The 22,155-nt window shown below is 25.9% G+C and overlaps 1 long non-coding RNA gene across 1 annotated transcript in view; it reads left to right on the top strand.

Annotated features, from left to right (window-relative positions):
- Positions 1-363: 363 nt before the first annotated feature.
- The window catches only part of LOC145829869 (uncharacterized), a 29,813-nt gene continuing 8,021 nt past the window's right edge, over positions 364-22,155 (top strand). The window contains exons 1-4 of the long non-coding RNA XR_014369587.1: positions 364-506; positions 14,762-14,795; positions 15,527-15,711; positions 18,585-18,669. This is a non-coding gene — a long non-coding RNA (uncharacterized LOC145829869). The remainder of the gene's footprint in view (positions 507-14,761; positions 14,796-15,526; positions 15,712-18,584; positions 18,670-22,155) is intronic.

Genomic DNA, 22,155 nt, shown 5'->3' on the forward strand with positions numbered 1-22,155 from the left:
GACCTTAAGTGAACTAAGCAACATTGGTAACAGTAAAATGCTTTATTACTTAACTTTTTTATATAACTAAAATGTAAGTAGTATAAGTTATAAATAAAATTTATATACAAATTTGCTATAAAAACTAGAATAAAGTTAAACATTGTCAATAGTTAAAGTAAACTACATTGTTATATGCACAAAATGTATTAAAAAGTAATATTTTAACTAAGTTAACTTATTAATTCTTTTACGTTTTCAAATTATACAAAACTACCACTTTTTATCAAAACACACTCACATACTTATTTAAACTTTTGAGGTGGAAAAATAAACGGCTGCCTTATCTAAAAACATTAAAAAACTTTTTCTTCTACAGAACAATTTTTTGTAAAAACTACTTTTAGAATATGTTGAAATGATCTAACTTTTTTCAATAAAAGAATCAGAAACGATTTGTGCTTGTAAGAGTTAACATACTTTGTTGAAAACATCAGTACATTATTCAACCTACTTCAACTCATCAAGTGAGTCTAATTAAATTATTTATTGAGTTATTTTTCTTTAAAACTTGAGTGTTTTATATGTTGATGGCCTTATAATAAGCTAATCAATTTTACTTAAGCTCCACTTTACTTGCATTTTATGTCTTTGAAAACTTTCTTTTTTTTTTTTAATTATATATTCTGAATTGAAGAAAAAGACACATTTTGTGATAAAAAAGTATTTCTAAATGTAATGTTTTAAATACTTATAGAGTTTTTTTTTTGTATCTTTTGAATCTTATCTGACACTGTAAGCCCACCCAGTAATAGTTTGTTATAAATAAAATTAGAATAGCATTTGAGTAATTGATATTACTTTAAAGATACCAAAAGATCTTAAGAGCAGTTGTTTTGCAACATTTTCAAAATCCTTATGCTGTAGATAAGTTAAGAAGACAATAAGCCTGAAAACTAATATTATTTTGTAACTATAGTTATATTGAATGCTTTATTGGCACATTTTGCATCGAAACTTTCTGAGTATTGATGAAAAATTGCTAGCTTTATGATGTAATGTACACCTTTTTATAAAACAATTTAAATAAACGATCTGTATTTATTGAGAGAAACAATTTATACTCACATTACTGATCAATGTTGAACATGTTTAAATGTACTGATCAAAATAAGATAATATCTATCTTAGCTTTTATTGATTATTTTATTTTGTACACCTTATCTTGGCAATTAGACTTTTAAATATGTTTTTGAAATAGATTTAATAATGGAATCAATTCAAGGTAAAGATTCATATATTGAATACTATTTATTACATAATTCAGACAGTTGATAAGTATTAACGCTGGTGGCATTATAAAACAACAATCATTATTCAAATATATTTTATATTTCATTGAATGAGAAAAAAACGCTCAAAATATTTGGTCGTACCACCTGGTACACAAAGAACCTTTCGGTTATTGAGTTGCACACCACGGGTACATTTCAATGTTTTGTCAAGCACTTGGTTAAGTTCTATTTGAATAACAATCGCAGTTTTATAATCTATTAAGGGGTTTAACTTCGTAACTTTCTAAGTTTTGTAGTAAACACTTTTCAGTTATTCCTTCGTTATACCTTTCTAACAACTTGAAGACATACTATTAGAATAATTCACTCAATTAGATCTTATTGTTTTCGTTCTAAAACTTGAATTTATTCATTGTTATTTTAAAGGTTTTTTATTTGTAGAACTCTTGATAAAAATATAGAAAATATATAACGGAAACATTAAAATATTTTAAACTTTGAATAGCCTAAATTATTTTTGAATTTTACTTAATTACACATCATCAGGACTCTACATTTACACATTGTATATTTTTTTGATTTTAATACACTTTTCTACGACTAAAATGCAAGCTATTAAAGTTAATTTTATTGCTAAAAGTTTGCTACTTTTTACAAGGACTAAAATATGTATTGTTTATTGAACGACAAAAAAAAACGCTCAACTGTCCAAGGACCTGGTGTACAAAAAACCTTTCGGTTATCGAGTCATACACCAGAACAGTTTAACGTCATGCCCAGGACTTAAAACTAATGCTATAAACTTTATAGTATAAAGTATCGCACTTTCGTTTTTTTGTAAAAATATAATTGTTGTTTTTTGATTTCTGAATTATTTTATCTGTTGCTATAATGCTCATTTTTAGTTATGATTGTATGTATATACTGTTCTAAAACAGGGGTGGGCAATGTTTTTAATCTGCGGGCCGGTTCCGGAAAATTATAGTCTTTCGCGGGCCGTAGCAATTCGAATTAGTGATATAACAGATCCAGTATCGGAATCGAGTCGGATAATGCCTTTTTAGACCCCAATACGGCCGGATCCTAATTTGAAAATATTATCCGGATAATAATTTTAAATCAAGATTCGGATCCGGTCGGATTCTAATTTAAATAAGATTTTCTTATTTGGCCGGAATTTGTTTTTATGGATACGGTTGATAACTTTTCTGAATCCTTCTAATTCACAAAAATTTCTCAAAAGTTACAACTTAAGATGTAGATTGAGACATGTTAGATGTTTATATTATGTCTACAAGTAGAACTGACATGGTAATTGACAAAGGTAAGCATGTAAAATATCAGATTCAAACAAAAACTTTGCTTGGGGTAATTTAACAAAAATAAATTCAAACTAAGTAAGAACAAAACAAAATATTAAGACAAAATGGTGTTTTATCAGTAGACATTAAGTTCAAAATCCATTTTTAAACTTTTTTTTTTAATTCAGACTCTTACAGTTTTGTTTTGTAAAAATGTGATAGAAAATTAAAAAAAAACTTGTAACGTTGACCTTTGAGGGCCGGATACTTCACTCGAGGGCCGTTCATTTTCTTTTGCGGGCCGGATTCCATTAAAATTTAAAAACTGTCGGGAGCTGGTAATTTTAACTCCACTGGCCGGATCTAGACCGCAGGCCGTACGTTGCCCACCCCTATTTTAAAACATAAATTCACACATAACCTTCTTATACATGTTAAAAAAACTTTGAAGTACTCCTATAACTTTGGACTACTTAAAACTTTGATAATAAAGTAGCACAGGTAAGTTACTAAGCATAAATATTTTTTTTAAAACTTTTGTTCTCAAAATCTAGTGAACTTGTTTCCTTTAGATCTTTGATAACGAAAAAGGAACGAACCATATCTACAGAAAAAAGATCTTTGCGAGCCATTTTAAAAGAAGAAAAAAAAATTACAGGGCGCAGTGTTAAAAAAATGTTTTTCTTATGTACTGTTCATCAAATGTACCATGAAAATATTTAAAGTAAGCAGCAATTTACCATAAGCAAAACAAAAAGAGTATATTTGTAAGATTTTATTAAGAAAAAGTTTAAAGTTTCTTTTTCTGTCTGAATAAGTTGATTATTGCCTAAACATATTCCAGCCAAAATATTTTGCTTGATGGGCGATATTGCGGCTTTTTTTAGTTGATCACTGATAGAAGTCTCTAACAAGTTTACGAGTAATTACAATAGATTATTTAGTTTTAAAAGACATGGAAAAATTAAGTAAAATTGCTAAAAACTCAGTTCACTAGTAAATTGTTTTACATGAAGTTTAGGAGTAGGTTTCAGAAGTTTACGGATTTAAAAACATATATTTTGCACAGAATGACACTTTTCTAACCATAAAAGTCTCATATTTAAATGAATTAGAATTTTCAATCGTTACGTTGTTTGTTTGAAAACAGAGTTTAAAGAAGTTAATTATAATTTATAAACATTTTTAATTAGAACATTTTAAGCTAGTGATCTCCTGGATCCATAAGTTAAGATCTATTAAAAAAATTACTATCAGCCAGAACCGAATTCTTTTTAAAAGTTATGATCGTGCCAGATATGGTTACTAGTGAAAAATGGCTAGATCTGGATCTCACTTTTAAATATACAGTAAAACTAAAAGTTATGAGTAAACAAATGATTGAAATAAATAGTTTTTTCTATTCTGTTTTGTATACTTATTTGCTGTTTTGAAACTTTGTATAACGCTTAAAACAGTGATTATTCAAATAAACTTTAAGTATAAATTTGAACTTTTTATCTTTAGGTTCCTAATAGTAGGTCTTTCTCTGGATAAAATTTACTTAAATGATTACTAATTTAAGAAAAGTCAAGCGCCTTGCGAAAGTCTAAGTCAAATAAATCTGACTTGTTATGTACAAAACAATGTCATATTGGGTCTAACAGCCACAGAAGTTGCATAACTTTTTTATAGAACGTTTAAAAAGCGTACTATACTGATTTGTTTAGGAATAAATTAAAATCATTGAAAGTAAAAACATTACATATAAAAAAGTATTGTTTTGTCACGTAAGGAAGGAAGAAAAGCTACTATGCACTATTCGGGAACCGCTTAGTTTCAACCCGCGCACAATTCCCATACGATCAATTAATTTCCCACCCGTATCAAACCCCAGCCGAGCCAATTCCCACTCGGATCAATTCCAAATCGAATCAATTCCCACCCAATTAATTTTTGCGCGTCAATTTTTCACGGAGAGTCATTTTTGCAAGGCATCAATTTTTTACTGGTGCCTTATTTTGCGCCAGTCCTTACTTTTGCACGGTTGAATCTTTCAAAAGTTTGGTAAAATTTAGCTGACGAAATTTATCTAAATACATTTATAAAAAAAAGTAAAACTAAAACTGTATTAATTGTAAGTTTACGCATTTAAAATTTAACTATGTATTCATGTAAACAGAAACTTGAATATAACTTAGACAATAAATTAAAATAAAACTAAATATAACTAATACTTAGTTGGAACCTATTTCAAGTATAGTAAAAGGTATACATCAAAATTTAGTTTTATAAAAATACGGACGATTCACGGAACAAATTATTTGATAAATATATTTTTTCCTGACTAACTTTTCTATTTTTACTTTGATATTCATTGTTTTTAATTTATCAGTTCCGAAAATCCTCTTTTAGTTATAAGCTATTAAAGCAACATCTATTTTAAAGCAAGTATGTTAAGATTATAACTTTTGAACTGCTGACAATAAAAGCAAAATATTTTTTTTATATATATTTGAAATTTGACCTATAAAATTTAAATTATATTTAAGTTTTTTTTTTTTTTTTAATTTGTAAGATTATTACTTGTTAAAATAGTTCAAAATATAATATAAGTAACTTAAAACAGTTTTAATTTTTTTGTATGTTTAAGTATGAATACTTTAAAAGTTTCATCAACTTTCATGTTAAAAAAAAGGCACACTAGATCAAGAACCAGTCCATACATTCTACAACAAATAACTTCTAAGTTGTACTATAGATTTAGCTTGTAAAGCATAAAGTTTTTGTAATAAAAATGTATAACAGTATTTACACACTATGTTGATGTAGGGTTCTAATGTAGTGTGCGACCACTCTAAAAACTGTAGTTAAATGTAAAATTACTTATACTAAAAGCTAGCATTCAATAATACTTAAGGCTACTCTATATAAATTTAGGTATGACAATGAATGAACATCTTGTATTAAAAAACAATTACAAACATTAACAAATATATAAAGAATAACAAATTTAGAAAATACTTTAAGTGTGGTCAAAACTTTTACACAAGAATTGAATTTGACAATAATTATTAATGAGAATGTTTGAATTAAAATGAGACTTTACTGCTGGAAGCTAAAATTATAACTATTTACGAGAAGAAAAAATTGTTAAATAAAAAATTTACACAAAACAATCAAACAATATAAATGTCTATTCTTGATTAACATGTTTACTGCAGCAGCCTGTGGCTAGAATGCCCCTACCACTCTCTGTGGCTGGTTTATGTAGCAATATTCTTAAATTTATTCAACATTACATCAGGAATTTCTTATCTGCTATTTATTTTCTCCTTATCTTATATTGTATCAGTATAACATTTGACCTTGCGAGCTTTCTCTTAAGCGCTTGGATGAACAAGGATTTTAGCTTAAAACTTTCTATAAGATTTAAACAGTTATGAAGTGCAGTTTGGTTTACCGTTACATTGGTAAAATCTATGTAACAAAATAGTAATTTGTTGCTTAAAACTTCACTTACACACGATACGGGGCAAACAGTTATAAACTAAAATAAATTAAACTATTTTTTAGACTAAATTTTACTTTCATGTTAAAATACTAACATACACTAATATTCTTAGGTTAAGTCAAAAAAGTTGTAACGTGCATTAAAATACTAGTTAAAGAAATCTTTTAGCTGAAATGATAAGTTAAAAGTTTAATAAAATCAAGACTACTAAAACTACTATATGTTACACTAGCTAAAAATAAGTAAAGCTATCAAACTGTTATTTTAATTTACCAGAAAAAAAATCAATTAGAAAAGTTTCAAAAAGACTCTTGACATTAGTATAATTAAATTTTAAAAATGTATATTAACATCGTTGTCAAAACTCCTGGTACGTGGGTGTTCTTGGGCGTTTATGTACCTTATGTTGGATTTTTGACTTTAAACTAAGTCAAAGTCATCTTTAAATTGGTAAATTGGTTTCTATTAAAATAATTAAAATTAATTAAACAAGCAAATGTTTTATGATTTAAATTTAAAGTTATCAAGTATTTTAATTTAATTTTGAAGGATTTTGCTTTAGTAACTACTTTTAAACTTTAGTGACTTTTAACATATTTGTATTAGGCTCAACATAGGTAGTTAGAGACCGAAATCTCCTAGGTATGCACTGCAGGTTCAGTACGCACTTTTGCGCGGTTAAGTTCGAACCTAGTTAGCAGATTACTGTATTTTTAATTAAAATTTTTATATTAGTTCATTCGTATTCTGTTTTTTGATCAAAAGAGTTTACTTTGATAACGTAAAACATTTTTTAAGTATTTTTCAAGTAATCTATAGTGTGAAGAAATATTAATTAAGTAAACTTTTATATCTTTTATCTTCGATAAGCTGTACTCAACAACTAGGTAGTTTTTAAACGACAAAAGTTTATACATAATCTAAATTTTACTTTTCATAAGTCATATAAGGTACGGTTTGTTATATTTGAGGCAGAAATTATATAACTAACGTTAATGAAGTCAACGTTCTGTAGTTTTTTAATGTTAGTTCTTCTAGAATCACAGAGCAATTGTATGATATACTTGCTACTTACTAAATGAAGTTAGACTTAGAGCCATAAGATTTTAGGATTTACAAGTTTTTTCAAAAACTATTAATGTAACAAAACCTTATTTCAACAATCTTAACTTATTTGTAAATGTAATACAAATATGTCAGTTAAGTTTAAAAAAAAACAGAGAAATAAGTCTGTTGCTTGTAATGGAGGTTATTCGTATTTCTATATAAAAAATTCAAAAAAAAAGATCCTAGTGATAGCTTCTATACGTGTGAAAAGTATAACGGAAAGGGTTTCGGTTGCCTTGCTAAGGTAAATTTCATACATAGATAAATTTATTTATTTTATTTTGAAAACATTAACACATCTAAAATGTTATGAGTTTTTTTTATGAAAAAATTGATCAAATGTTTTTTTTTCCACTTGAATGAACTAAATAATAGTTTTTTTTCTATAGATTTTGGTATTTTGCTATTTTTTTTTATTATACCATAGTCCAAATATCAAAATATTATAAACAATTTTGGTGAGCACAAAATTTAGATCTTTTAGGTTTTATTGATTTCAAATTATACATTAAGCCACACAAGAGTCTTTGTATTTTTATTGTTTTACCATCTACAACAACTGTAAGTTTTAATTAGTTTAAAAAGAAATATTTTAAGTATCCTCCATTTTCACATAAATAATATTGTTTGAGAAAACATTTTTTTTTAGTTTTAAAAATATTAAGCTTATTCTTTGATAAATATAGTACACGTAAAATTTAGTTGGTTTTAAAGCTAAGAATTAAAGAAATGCTTCTCTGAATAACAAATATGTTTATAGCTTGATCTTGATTAAACTACAGTAACAAGGGTAGCCTTTTACTTGAGAAAGACCATTTTTCCACTAAAAAGTTGATCATGGGCATCAATCATTTAAATTTACTGTTTAAATCAACAAAATAAATACTGTTTTAAACAATAAATATGAAGGAATAAACAAATTTTAGTTTTTAAAACTCCCACTTAAGAAAATTATTCTGTACAATATATCTATACTTGTTACAAAAGAAGGTTTGATGGAACACAAGTCAATACCATAGAAAATTTTATTATAAAAAAATATTTTGGATACTCAAAAACTTGAATTTGCTTAAAACCATATCTGGATTATATATAAGTAACTATAAAAGCCCTTTACAAAAAACTGGCCAATTTTCTAAGAAAAAGCTGCTTGCTGGCCGTAATTATATGAAAAAAATTTAGTAATTTACCAACAAAGTAATTTAGATCAAGAGTATAATAAAATAAGCATTAAGTATTAAACTTAAGTACCATAACTTTTATTAAAGAAAACTATGTTGTACAGTACTAAAATGTTTTATTGTTTTAATGAAAAATAAAAATTAAAACTTTATGAGTGTCAATTGTTCCAGCTCGTACAAAAGTAGATTTGATTGGGCTTAATTAAGTTTTCATTACAAAAATTAGTTCTGAAACTAAAAAAATGAAGTTAGCTTTATTTAAATTCTGATTTTAACTTTACTAGCTATAAAAGCCTTTTACAACTAACAGGCCAGTTGTTTGCTGCTTGCGAGCCGTAATTATTTAAGATAACCGTTTTCATCAACAAGCAAAACCTACATTAGACTAAAAACACGATAAAATTGTATTAATAAAAATTTTACTTTCAAAAACTTTAATTTGAAAAATTATCTTTTACATCACTAAATTTATTCTTTAATTGTTATTATGAACAATAAAAACTACAATTTAAAGTTAGTTTCTTTTGTATACAAGTTTTTTTATCGACCAAGAATAAATTTTATATTATTTTTTTTCTTATTAAAATTTTTAAACTCCTAAAAAAATAAAAAAATTCAAGCTTGACAATTGATTGAGAATTGACTCAGGTGGAAATCGGTCGGGCGGTAATTGATTTGATTGGGAAATGATTCGGGTGGGTATTGATTGGGTGGGAATCAGTCATGTTATAATCAAGATGGCAGTTAAATACAGCTGTTTTAATTGTAAACACGCGCTTTAAAGCTCTATAGTAAATTGAGAGAAATTTGGAGAAATAAAAGAAACTAAAGTGAAAAGTGAGAGAGCTAGAAGAAAAAAGAAATTTATAAGCCAATAAGCTTTTGCTTTCATAAGAAATTTTAATTCTATTGCCATGCTTTTTATTTTTTTATTCTACTGCGGGGATTTTTCGCTCTCCGATTTAACATCACTGGTGGGAATTTATTTGGTGGGAGTTGTGCGCGGGTGGAAATTGTTAGTATACCAAAAATGACTTGTTAGTATATCAAAAATGTGCAAACAAAAAAGACATTGCAAAAGTGACAAATAACTTGGGTGGGAAATGTTAGTATACCGAATTACTCAAACAACATGCAGTTATCAATACAGCTATGGTTTGGCATACCAATTAAGAGCATTTACAAAGTTTACCTTTGCTTTTTATCAAACATTTTTGTTTGAAAACAATGAGAAAACCCAAACAGATAAATCTACAATATACATCAATTACAATTTTCTAAAGTATTGATACTGTTAATTTGTTTTCGCTAAATGATTTATCAATGTCTTTTTAGGATTTTTTTAAATAAATTTAGTGTGGTTGCTTCTTTATATAAAAACATTTTTATTCAAAAATAATAATAACTTTTATTTTAAATAACTACTCCTAACAGTTTTTATAAAAAAGTAAAAATTAAATCCGCATAGTAGTGAAAAATACAATAAACGTATATTGGATTTGTTAGATAACTAGTTTAAGAAAAGGTGTTGCTTGTGCATAAGTGACTTGTTCCTGAAATTTGGATATACCGTATGAAATAATTTTATGGACAAGTTTAAATTTTGGATTAACCACTTAAAGTATTTTAAAAATTGACTTAAATAAATTATTGTTTGTTTGTAAGTTAATTTCTAAACTTGTTATCAAAAATTACTTACATCAAAAATTTGTTTACAACACTCATAACACTTCAAATACATTCACACTTACAACTGATCAATTGCAAGTGTATGTTTATGTATATTATCATTTTTTGGATACCTTAAAGTTGTGATAATTAAAATCAAATTTTTGTTTAAGTAAACATTTTTCTACTGAGCACTAAGATATTATATTATCGTGAAGTTAATTATTATTATACTGTTTACTGTGCAGTGTTGGACTCAAGCATCATAATCTGAGCCACTTAAGGATACATAAAAAAAAAAAAAAGTACGTTTATATCCAACAAAAAATATACATTAACAAAACATTAAACAAAGTTAAAAATATAAAGAACTTATAGATAAGTTTAAACTTAATTGCTTCTTATAAAAGGCGTTAACTTAGTATATACAAATACATTTGTACAAAATTAATAAAAGTAAATTAATAGTCTGTTAGGGAGGAGGCGTAGGGAATAGAAAAAAAAATAGCAAAAAAAAAGAGATTATTTCATAATATTAAAATAAACTCTCATTTGTTACTTAAAGTATTTAAGTTTTTAGTCAAGTAAACTTGTTGGAATATTGTTTTCATACCCTGAAACATACTAGAAAACATTTATTTAGATTGAAAAAAAATGTTGCCAAAACAAAACATAATTTTTCTGTTGCATTTAAGTTCATTAAAGTAATCAGATGACTAAAACATGATTTTAACAACACATTTTTTATATAATGTTTAATAAATTTAATGAAAGAGAAACAAACAAATTTAATGATAATGTACTTTTAATAAAGTCATTATTTTAACTCCTTATTCGTTTTATAGAAAACGTTAAAGTTATAAATTAATTCATTAAACACTTTTAAGATACTACAGTTGTTACAAGTTTATAATTATTATATTTTTTTAGGAAAATTATACATATGAACTTCGAAGAAAAATAACTAAAAAACCCTTAAATTTAAAGAATTTTGTTAAGTAAAGTAATGAAATATCGGTTATATACGAAAATCTACCACATGGATAAAAAAGAGTTTGTATCAGTAAAAATTTGTTATTAAAAAAACCTTTTAAGTAACATAACAGTATCTTGTCAATGTTGTTATACTATTTAATACTAATAAAATAAAATTACAATTTTAAAATAAAAATAGACCAAAAAACTTAAATTTTTTTAAACCTGAAAGAAATTTAGAAGACCTTAAAAATTTACAATAAATATTTTACAGTCCTGTCTTTATATTTTCCCAATACTTATTATCAAGAAGGGACTTGGAGATAAAAAATTCCAACTACAGTTTTTCAAAGAAACAGGTATTTAGAAAGAAAATTTAAAAGATCAAAATGCAAATTAAAAGAAAGTAATTTTAAAATCTAATAAAATAAAACTGATGAACTCAAAAAATTAAAATTTTACTATTATCATAGTTCACTATCAGTTTTACAGATTTAAAAAATGTATAAATAAACTTTCAAAACAAACTATAAAGTAACTGTACATCTATAAACTAAGAAAAATTAGAAGAATAAGATATTTTTGCTATCATAATAGCCATATAAATATAGGTACTAAAAACATACCATAAAAATAAAAAACAAATGACAAATGTATATGCAATTTTCTTTTTACAAAGTATGATAACAAAACAAAAACACTTTTGTTTTATAAAAAATTTGATTATAGCTTGTATTTATTTTGTATCTTTATACATTACTTAACAGAATGCTTAAACACCTAAGTATTTATGAAACAAAAAGTGTACAACACTTAACAAACTTATAACTTTTTATATGCAGCTAGGTAATGCTTCTGAGTTCTTTGAGATTTTTTTTTCGTATAAATTAGAATTTAATATGTTTAATTAAAAAAAACCTTAATAAAATTATTACTGAACCTAAATTAGACTGTTTTTTTTTCAATATTATTTATTCTTAGTTTAGTAAATAGAATTAATTTATAAAAATTGTTATCTTTTCTCACTGCGCATTCATGGTTTAAATCAAAGTTTTGTTTTTAGTTTCATTAATTATTTTTGTAAAAAATAAAGAAAATAATGTAATAATAACTAAAGTCAATAAAAAAATTTCAGTACAGTTAATTTTTAGTTGATATCTTTCTAATTTACATTAAATTACTGTAAATATAAAACCCAATACAACAAAAAAAATATTTTTTGCTGCGGTTGTTTTTATAAGTTACTGAAGTTTATTTCGGATGGCTGCTTATTAAAGTTAGTTTTTTTTTTTCAAATAGTTTTTTAATTTTTCTGTTAGAAGTGTTTAGCTGTTAGGCATGGATCCTACTTAGTAAAAACAGGAAAGCTTACTTACCGTTTTGCACAGAAAAACAATATTTTTCCGATTTCCATGACCGACTTGCAAAACATTATGATTAGGATATTGTTTATATGCCATTTAATGAGAAAAATCAGGATAAGATCAAGAAAGTAGTTTATTTCTGACTACAGGGTAACTATGTTATAGTTTGTGTAATATTTTTAAAGCACGATAATAAATACTTTAGATAATATGATAAAATATTTTACTCTAATCTTTGTTTTTTACTTTTCTCTGGGATAATAAGTTTGGAATTTAAACTTTTTAGTATTTTAGGTTGTACTTGTTTTTAATCTAAAACTTTTTTTTAAATTTTAAATTACCTATCTTTTTTTTTGGTTTTTATTACCAAAATGAATAAAGTATTGTTAAATAAAAATTAGTTATAAATTAAGTCAAGTGTACTAAAATTTATAAGCTTTAAAAAAATTAGAAACTCAGGTTAGTTACATGTAACTACAGATTTTTTAAACATTTTGCAGTTCAGATTTAGCATTGCTTTATTAAAATATATTTTATAGAAAGAGTAAATTATTTTAGAACATTAAACTTTTATTTTAAATGAACGTAGACGACTTAATTATATTTAGTTACTCTTGTTAAACAATCTCTAACTAAACTCTTTGGGGCAGTTTAATACGTATTTCTCTACTTTTCATCAGAAACTTGCAGTAGAACAAAACATAAAACTATGTTAATAATAAAAAGATATATGTTATGTATATAAAATTATGTCGTAATTAATTATAATAATGTATAAAACTATGTCAATTTGTAAATTATGAATTTTCTAAAAACAAAAAAATTAAAACAAACAAAGTAATTAGCGCAATAAAAATAAGTGTAGAGTAATCATTAATTAAACTAAAGTCTAAATAATTAAAAATAGTGATAACATGAAAAAACATTTTTTTTTGTTTACTCAGCAAATATGCAAATCAGACTGACCTTAGAGTATAAGCCATAAAATACTTAATTACTACTTGAAATTTTTGACTTAATAAATTTCCTAAAGGAAGTTATATGACCAAAATACCATATTTTATTCAAAACAATGTAGAATATTTTTTTATATAAATTTTTCATAACTAATAAAAAATGTTGAATAGACTTAAGAGCTCTAGAAATGTATTAAAAGAAAATTTACTTAAAGAAATGTTATCTAGGTTTTAGTATTTTATAATTATATATTTATTTGTCCTGGACATGAAGTAAAAAGGTATCTAAGTGTCGTATGACTTGTTAACCGAAAGAGTTTTTCGTATACCAGCTCTTAGAATAGGGGTGGGTAACGTTTTTCAATCAACGGGCCGGATCCGGAAAAATTAAGTCTTTTGCGGGCCAGAGCATTTTAATTAGTTATTTACCGGATTCAGTATCCGGACTAAGTCAACTAATGACTTTTTAGATCCGAATCCGCTTGGATACTAATTTTAAGTCGAGATCCGGATCCGGTTGGATTATATTTTAAAATCAAGCTTCGGATCCGGCCGGAATCTAGTTATATTGAATCAGTGGATCACTTTTTTGAATCCTTAAAATTTACTAATCTTTCTCAAGTCTGACAACTTAAGATATATATTGAGACATGTCAGATGTTAAAACCATGTCTATAAATATAATTGACACTGTAACTGACAAAGGTACGTATGTAAAACATCGTACCTAAAAACACTTTGCTTATTACTTTGCTTAGGGTAATTTGACAAAACGATATTCAATTTAAGTCAGAACAAAATGGTATATTTATTTATTTTGCAAAGTCATTTTTAGCATGTTTTTGAAGTCAAATTCTTAGAGTTTTCATTTGTAAAAATATGATACAAAATACTACAAAATTATAAAAACTTTGTAGTATTGACCCTTCGCGGGTCTGTCACTACGCTTGCGGGCCGGATCTCATTTAAGTTTAAAAAACGGTTGGAGGCCGGTCATTTTCACTCTGCGGGCCGGATCCGGCCCACGGGCCGTGTACGTTGCCCACTTCTATTTTAGAACCAAATATTTCGATGGCTTTTTTAATAAACAAAACAATATTCAGTATTCAAACTATAAAAAGAACAAAAAGGTTCTTTCCCTAATGCTTTTTGTTATTATTAGTTTTCAATAAGATATATTTTACCAGAAAAATGAAACATTAAAGAGCTTAAGACACTAGTATTAAAAAGAAATAATTACAGATAAGCAGTCGTTACGCGTTGTTTAGGGAGGAAGTAAATATGCATTTATTTAAAACACACCTTAAATTTATTATTTTTTTAAAACTAATTTAGTAAGGAATAAAAAAACAATCACAACAAACCACTTGTAAATAATATCTTATTTAAAAATAACAGTTTTAACATATATAAAATACTATAATGAGTTTTAATTTTTTTAGGTAAACCATCTGCTTCAAGGCTCCACCCCTGCAGGTAAGTACTATTATTAGTATGTATACAGCTATAAACTTTTTCAGTTTCTAAAGTATTAGTTTTAACTTTCTACATTTTAGAAAAGTTATATTTTTTAAAATTGTTTATTAATGTACTATTTTTTTTTCAAAAAACAAAACAATTTTTCATAAAATAAAATAAGTTTTTGAAGTCATGTCTGAAAAATACAAATATCATTGCAATAAAAATAAAGCTAAAAGTAATAGCAATTAAATTATTTTAATGATGATTGTATAAAAATTTGTAAAGTTGTTCTGCCTAAATATAAGTATATTTATTTTCCACATTTTAATAATTTAAATTGAAAGTTTGAATCAAAATTGACTTAGTTTTTATATTTTTTGAAAATTAATTTGATTTTAGAAAAGTGTGATATATTTATTTTTTAGATTATGCTTTAAATTGTTTTTAAATTTTGTTTATATATTTTTTAAAAATATATATAATGTATAGTTTTTTTATTGAAATAGTATTAAATTGTTATTTATTTAATATGATTTTAAATTTAGAAGAACTTCTTGCATCTTAATTTAATTTTAACTGGTCACAGTCATAAAAAACTGATACAACTATTAAATTTAATATTTTGTAAAAATAATATTCTATTTGACAGAGAAACAAATAGTTTATAATTTATAAAATCCAAACACAGCTAAAAGTTAATTATAAAGTAATGATGACTTGTTTTATCTATGAAAATAAATGTGCAGACATTTGATGACAATTTTACTTGGAGAGGAAATGAAAATGCTGCAAAGTTATCTGCATTGAGGTTTAGTTGTAATTGTTCAAAACGAAGTGAGAAAGAGAATTGAATGGAGCAATGTTGAGGATTTGTTTAAACTTGAATTACTGCAGGCGAGAGCTATCCTTTTTCTTCTATTGGAATTACATAGTATGAAATTTTATATTTAATAGTATACAAATTAAGATATAAGTAATTTTGTAAGTTTTTCAGGTTATTTCATTTTTGTCAGCAAGTTGATACTACAGTTTAAATTATTTAAAACTTATTTATAAATATATTTGTTAACCTTGCATGCAAATTTTAAAATCAACCAAAAATTATTAAATATGAATTTTTTTATTTTCAATTTTATCAGAAGTTTATGACTGTAATTAAGCATGCACTTAATAAACAAACATTTGTTTCTAAATATAACAACAATTCTACAACTACTTGATTTGTGATTTAGTAACAAATCTGAAGTTCAAAAAATCAAGTACTCTCAAAGTGTTTTTATTGTAATATTTGTACAAACTTTTTTTTTGTTATAGTTGTTTTTACAAAACATTATAAGAAACTAGTAGTTCATAATTGTATATATATCATGACATGAGGCTTTAATATATTTAATATTGATCTAAAAGTACTTCAATTTTATTGAAACATATAATTATTATTTACAAAATATGAATAATTAGTTCACTTTTAACCTTTTTTATTTGTTGCTAAACACAAAAAGTTTTCATTAATTTTTCTATCTCTGTTGGAAACTTTTTCTTATATTAGTTAATATAACATTTTACGTAATATTAGTAATTTGATTATACTTTATACTATATTATCCAAAATTAGTAAAATTATACAAACTATGTTTTCAAACTTAAAAAAATATTAAGTTTTATAAAGTATTTTTACTGCAGATTATTTTTTTTACATTGAATTTTAACTTTTTACAGGGTTGTCACGGGTCAGGTTAAGTCAGGCTAAATTATTTTGGGGTCAAAATGACCAAAAGTCAGTTTTTTAGGTCAAATTTGCAAAGTGTCAGACTTTGTAAGTTCTAATTTACAAAATTTCTTCAATGCCTTAGAATGGTAAAACAATAGCAAAAAAATCCTTTAAAGTCAGACTAAAATTGTAAAATTTTTCTAGATATTTATTGAACTATCACTCAATTTAAACAAGTAGTTGTTGTATGTTATCTTTTTAGTATTCATGATCTCTGGCAAGGATACTTCCACAGTTAATTTATGATATAATTTCTTAGTTAGAGTTTTATTTATATGCATCTTAATTTCATAAATTGTACATTAGTTTAAAGTTTTTAAAAAGAGCCTTACGCTTGTTTATTAATTGTAGATACTGTTTCTTTACATGTGTTTTTTTCTTTATTTTCGTTTGTTTTTATAAGATTTACTTAAGTACTTTATGTAAAATCATGGCTAATTTCTTAGTATACATCATGATATATTTTTTTTAAAGTTAAAAAAAATTAATTACTAATGTTTAAATTTTAATACCATTTTTGTTTTCCTCAATTAATTATGATTATGTATTTTAATTAAAAATTCTTTGCCAGTAGTCTACTTCACATCTATGACACTAGAGATTATTTGCAAAGAGGTAAGCAGTGAGAAAAAATTATACCTAGTTCAGTGCTAGAAATTTATAATTAAGTTTATATTATTTATTTTTATATTCTAATAACTTATTAGTACACTTATATTTTGCCGAAGTGCACATTCTGAACACAGCAGCTACTATATAGAAAGATTGTAACTAAGAATTACCAATCTATTAAAAAAAAGAAACCTGACAGAAAGTTTTTATTTTGGTTCAAAAATGTGTACTTGTCAAAACATGTGTACTCAAAATAAGTATCTATCAAAATATGCGTACTCAGAATGCGTATTTAACTGGAAGTGTGTATTTAAAACGCGTACCTAAGAGCAAAGTAAAAGTCAGGCTGAATTCGTCAAAATCTTGAAAAGTCAGGCTAAATTTACAAAATTTTACGTGGCAGCCCTATTTTTATGCAATTTGAATTCAGTTTGATAAACACTGAATCAAAGGAAAAAGTTTCAACATAACAGATATATAAGTATTTACTTAATCTAAATATTAGCAATTAAAATTTAAAATATGCATTTAAAAACTGTTTCTTAATAAAATAAAAACTTTAATTTATAAAAATAAAGTTTTTAAAATTTTTGTACATTAATGAAAAATTTCAAAATTTTGTATAAAATTAGTTAAAAAGTATTTAAACTATAACAAACAATAAACATATAGGTCAGAAAGCTTGTGAAAAAACTTTTAGTATAAACTAGGTTTTACATTTATTAAAAATATTAGGGTTTCTGTAAATTTTTATTAAATTTATTTTTATTTGTACAGTTTTGTTTTCTAGTAAACCTCAGCTATACTAGTTAAACAGTTTTTGTGCAGTAAGAATGTCAAATGTAAATATTACTACAATTTAAGTTATGATAAAATTTAAATCTTATTTTATTAATTTTGTAACATAGTGTTATTAAATTAAATGTAGATACTAAACAGTTTATAATATATAACTAAAAATACTAAATGCAGAGTAAAAAAATATTTTTTAGATTTTAAACTAGATTTATTAATATTAATATATCTCACAGTCAGTTTAAAGTTAATAGTTAACTGCAATAAAAGTAACATTACTTTTTAACTGAAACTAGTTTTAAATTGATAGCTAAATTTTACAACTATTTTAGATAAAATTTTCAAACTTACGTTTTACTGATTTAATAAAGATACATTAGTTATTGTGTATAGTTATCAGTAAAGTAACTTGAAATATAATCTGTCAAACTTATAAGTTACTTTCTACCAACAAGTTGTAATATAAGTTTAAAATACAAATTAACTTTTTTTAACACCTCAAATTTAAAGATGAATTTAATTTTGTTAGACAAACTTAAATTATGGATTGCTGATGTAAAATTGTGAGAAAATTTATATATTTTTTTTTTTATCACAGAGTAACATAATGTTCTTTATTTTTAAAGAAAATCAATGCTATAAGTTTGAATATACAATGCCAATAACGTAGAAGATGAAGAAAACTTTGTGAGAATTTAAAGTATGTAACCTGTAAGTTAAAGTTCTGTCTATAATTTTATGATTACATTTTAAAACTTCATATCAAATCATTAAATGTAGTACAGTAACTTCTTGCAAATCTACACACTCTTCGAGTTTTCAAAAAATACAAAAAAAAATTTTTTTTGAAAAATATTTGATACGGTACAAGTTAAATTTATTGTTTTTATTGAATTACAGTATATATTATTTTATATATAAAGTTTTAAATATCTCTTTATATCTGTAGGGTAGCTGTCAAATTTGCACGAGCATACAAAAATGCACGAAGATGCTTTTGCACGAAGACACTTTTGCACAAACAGACAATTTTGCACAGAGACATTTTTGCACGGGTTGAATTTTTTTTTTGGTTAGTTTTTTTTTTACAAACACTGTTACCCCTTTCCCTCGGTCGGTAGTTTTTTTTTCTTTTTTATTAACTTATTTTTCTTTGTTTATCTTTTTTTTATAGTAGTTTTTATTTTTTATTTATTTTTTTCTTCTATCACTGTTACCCCTAACTCTTACCCTCAGTCAGTAACTTTTTTTTCTTTCTGTTTTTCATTAATTTATCTGTTAGTTTTTTTACATATTTTTGCTTCTGTTTTTTTACTCTTGTGCAAAAATGACCCTCCTTGAAAAATTGACCTTTGGTGCAAAACTGTCTTTGTGCAATTTTGTCCCCTCGTGCAAATTTGTCTTAGTGCAAAAGTATCTTTGTGCAATTTTGACCGTTCCATATCTGTAAACTGGAAAAAACAGCTAGTACAAGTATATTTGCTACCTGTTATGCACTTTTTATGTGGAAGCATTGTGTGTAGATGCGCGAGAGGTTACTGTACCATAATACAGCTATATTTTAATGTTTTTAATTTTAATTAAGTTAATCGTTACTGTTTTATAAATTATTTATATTAGAAAAAAATTCCTAAATTTTAGCTACATATAATTTTTCCTATACACAAGGTTGCCACTTTACATGAAAAAAAAACTGGAAAATCCTGGAATATTTCACACGTTCAGTAGTAAAATTTCGATTTGACTCAAAAAATCTATTGTATAAATAAAATAGATTTATCATCATCAACATTTTTATTTATTAAAAAAACATATTTAAAACATATTTACAGTAGTTTTTCAATGTTTTATTTTATTTCTTACCTTCAACTTAACTTTAAACTAAAACTAGACCCAAAAATGTGTACTTTTGAAAACCTGGAAGAAATTTGGAAAACCTGGAAAAAGTTTTTAAATAACGAGTGGCAACCCTGTATACAGTTTTATATTTAATTTTGTTATTGTTTAGTCATAAATGTTGATTAGTGTTTATGCTTTTATAAACTTTTAGGGTATAAATGTGGTCAGTTATTTAAATACATGTATTTTAGTTTGAACTGGGCAAAGTTTACATAAAGCGGTGTACTATACTGCATGTGAAATTATTCATTTATTAAAGTTTCATTTTGTCATGGGTAGTTTTTTAGTCTTTATTGATATTTTGAAGAATCTTCTAATATGGCGGAATTTTTTAACTACTTTTTATTGTTTTGCATAAAATTACATATTGACCACTGGATTATTAACAATAAAAATAGGATATTTTATTGACAATTGGATCTTCTATACCAGGGTTTCTTAAACTTTTTTTTTCAAATTGCCCTTTTGAAGAAATTGAAAAGGCTATTGCCCCCTCCAACAAGACTACCGTTTAAAACACCTAAGACCTTTTTTTTTGCTCTTCATCTGTAACTCAAGAATATTTAGTATAAATCTCAAAATTACTAATAGATACACCTAAAACCTTTTTTTTTGCTCTTCATCTGCAACTCAATAAACTCCAGTGTAACTTTAAAAATCGCCCCCTTTCGCCCCTTTAATAATTATTGCCCTCCAACTTACTAAAATCGCCCCCAGGGGGGCCGTACCGCCCACTTTGGGAAACCCTGTTCTATACTGAAAATTGGATATTCTATATTGACCTCCCATAAACATTGGAAGTTTCTTATCCACGTTGATCTTTATTCTTGACCATTAGGTCTTCCACTTTGAACTTTTGATATTCTTTATTGACCATAAGATCTTCCTGATAAACTACGTCTACTGGATGTTCCACGTTGACTAGGTGTTTTACTTTGACTATTTAATTATTAATTATAGCATTTGAGATATAGAGTTTTTCGATTTTTTCAATAACTAATGTTCAGTTACAAGCATAAGATAACTTAGCTTGTCTTGTACACATTTGAGTAGCTTAATTCCTGCAAACTCACTGCTTACATTTGGCCCTAGCTAAAGTTTTCTGCTTTTCTGGTTTTCTTTTTTCTAAACGCCTTCCAATTTCCACGTTTCCCTGATCTCCTGTCAAATTAGAGAAGATGCGTTTTTAACACTTGCACGAGTAGATAAACTGAATGAGTGATTGTGTTTGACTTTAATGGCAATATACCTTAGTCGGCATGAGTACAGTTCTTTCAGCTTCAAATTTTTTACTGCATTGGTCACTGGATATCTGTATTTGGGATCACAGGTTTCAGGAAAATAAGTTTCAATAAGACTGATTGTATTGTCCTGCTCAATAAGAAATTAAAGAGACAGTACAGCCTTTCCTGATCCACTCACTTTTATGTAAGTTCTATTTTAAACCGATATAAGATTGTTCATTATGATTGACTTCTTACTTTAAGGCATAGGGTTGGAGAGGGCAATGTTTTTATTTGGCGGGCTGTGGAAGTTTAGTACTTGGCGGATAAGAGCATTTCAATTTCATCTATAATTGAAAATTAAACATTTTACCAAATTATTTTCTATGTGAAATTTATTCCTATGGAAGTTTCATATCTCCCGTAAGTTGTACATAAGAACCTTTTAGGTTATATCTAAAGTAAGTTTAAAAGTTTGGTTTAGTGGGCAAAGATTATATGTTTTACCTCTTGCAGGCTGTGTACCATTTATCCTTTCTCAATACTTGCGGGCTGTCATTTTCACTCTGTGGGTTAGATCCGGCCTCCAAGTTGTATCCGGCCCACCCTTAGCTTAGGGGTAGAATAAATCACAAGTTGATCTTAGTTTGTAAAGTACTAAATAATCTATAAGACAATAAAAGATGCGTATAAAGCGGTTTTTATTGCATTATTAGTGGTTCAGTGTCAAAATCAGTTGTCATGTACATACATTCCAGCTTCTAAATTTAACAGTGATTCTCTTTTTTACGTTTTTGTTTTTAAGTTGACTCATCTTCAGTTTACTTTTTACTTTTAAGATAACTCCCATGCACCCACTGAGGAACGTAAACTGTGGCAGAACAGCGCTTTTTTGGTTGAATGCTGCTCAAAAGAGTTGCAGGCTTCAAAGAAATGAACATACTTTTCTTACCCATCGAAATATTCTATAGTGGTAATCCTTTTGCTAAACAAGATTATGCTGGAGTGACCTCCCCACCCCTAAAGAACAACGCATAAAGTCGAGATTCCAATTTTTTTCCAGGCAGCAGGATCC

Source organism: Thalia democratica, chromosome 2 (genome assembly GCF_965202585.1).
Source record: "Thalia democratica chromosome 2, ktThaDemo2.hap1.1, whole genome shotgun sequence".
NCBI classification, from domain to species: Eukaryota; Metazoa; Chordata; class Thaliacea; order Salpida; family Salpidae; genus Thalia; species Thalia democratica.